Below are 2,195 nucleotides of genomic sequence, written 5' to 3'. Positions count from 1 at the left end.
GCGCCCTGGCTGACGGCGGGCCGGTCCGACAGAGCTTGTAGGTGGAGGGATAGGATGGGCAAGATTCGAACCACAGACGACGGGATTCGTTCCCGTGGTGCGGCAGACAGGGAGGAAGGTCGGGGCACCGCCAAGGCTCAGGGAGGATGGGCAGTTTGCCGGCAAGGTGCGGGGAGGGAGCCTGCGGAGGTAGGTTAGGGGGCGGCGGCACTAGGGGTGGGGGTGTGGCGGCGCTAGGGTGGGAAGGGGCAAAGGAGAGAAGGTGGTTTCGGGGGGATGGGTGGCGGGGGAGGCGCCTGGTTCCTGGCGGTGGGGGAGGTGTTTGGCCGAGGGAAGAAGGTGTTAGCAAAATAAGGTTCCGGTGTGCAGAATAAGGTCTTAAGGGGTGCAGAATAAGGTTCCGGTGTGTAAAACCGAGCCTAAAGCGAGCTCTCCCACGCCCTCAACATTTCTGGCCGTCAGATTTCGCACTTGATTAGTTTCTGGCCGTCAGATCATCCTCTAAGCAGTGCATTACCGCGATATGGGCTGGCTGTTCTAAAAGGCCGCTATTCTGGAGACCTTTTTGAAGGCATGTGGTTAATTGGGCTTCTGCAGGCTGCTGTGCAAGCCCATTTAGGGTACAGGCCAGTCCAACGATGCGCTGAAAACCGTTCGCACGAGGGGATCGGAGGGGAGCGGCACGCGTGAGGATGCAGCGAGGCGAACCCTAGATGTCGCCGCCATTCCCTCCTGCTCGGGACTCCTCGCGGAGCGGAAGACCATCCGTCCGATGACCAAGTTCGGACAGGCAGCTTGCCTTTGCATGCGGGGTGGCAAATAGGAGGTGACGTCGTTCGCAGTTAACCCGCCGTCGACAAACTGCGCTCGAAGCTCCGCCATCCGTCGTCGACGCACCACACATTGATTTGCACGTCCTTCCTTTGTCCCACATCCTCTCTTCTCTACGTTGACCTTCCAACTTCTTTTTCAAGGACACCCGTCATCCCGCTCGTCGACGTCTGTGATTGTGGATTCCGTGAGATCTCACGTTCCATCTACCCTTCCTACTTACTCGGATATTCTACCGATCCATGTTGCCTATTTGGCGGGCTGCAAGGTGATGTCGTTCTTTCCCTAGGTTCTCATCACTAGGGAAGTCTTTCTCCCCTGCTTGATGTGCCCTGATGCGTTTTTGTAACATTTGGGTACATATAATGGTTCTAGCAATGGGACTATGGGAGATGAAGTATTGCACGTATCCAACAACGAAGAGACAAGTGCAGAAACTGTTTTACTTCTTTCTGCCAAGAGAGGTAATAGTACAAGCATACTGATCTTTTGAATTATAAATTTCTGAGCCGATCATCATTTAGCAATATTCAATAATCTATATAGTAGTTATATTGCATATGTTTGATTGAAGAACTCTTTTTTGTTGATACAATAAGCATTATTTGGGAGCCACTATACTATGATTTTAAGACCTTCCATTCGCAGAATAGAAGAAATTGGTAATATGAAATAGTGAACCATGTATGTTCTGTATCATTTACTCCAGATAAGAGAACGTCTTACTTTGTTTCATTGTTCTTCAGTAGTCCTTTTTACGAAATGTAACAAAATTCCTTATATATGATGATTCTAGGACTAATATCATTACAGCCTGTACTTGCTGGACTTTTTTTTAGATGGGCACTTGCTGAACTGATATCCTGCAATTTGTGGTGACTTCCATGAATATTATTTTGCATTCTGCACACATCACTTTGCTTAATCCAAATATGTTGAGGGTATATATTGACTATCTATCTATTTGTTATGGCCTACAATTTTTGGTTGGCTTCTTGATGCAGCTCTACAACCGGCACATCTCCCTGCCATCTGCATCTTCACATTGATTGGGATCATCCTTCTTTATTCCTTGTCAAAATATACTCCCTAAAGAAGACCCGTTATCATCAAACCAAGCTAATTTTGACCAATGCAGGCATGTATAGAAATGTACTAGACAATCTGAATAACCTATCTAAATAGATGGTGCGCTGCATGAAATACCTTCATATATCTGCCTGAACCATCCAAGTAATTACTAAAGGTGTTTTAGAAGATTCAACTTAATCGGAATAATGTCTATCTAGCTCTACACACATGGCCGTCTATTTCAGGTTCATCTATAATGGTCTTAGTTCTGCAAAACCCTTCAGTTCATTCAT

Source organism: Triticum aestivum, chromosome 5B (genome assembly GCF_018294505.1).
Source record: "Triticum aestivum cultivar Chinese Spring chromosome 5B, IWGSC CS RefSeq v2.1, whole genome shotgun sequence".
Lineage (NCBI taxonomy): Eukaryota > Viridiplantae > Streptophyta > Magnoliopsida > Poales > Poaceae > Triticum > Triticum aestivum.
This window is presented reverse-complemented; position numbering follows the sequence as displayed.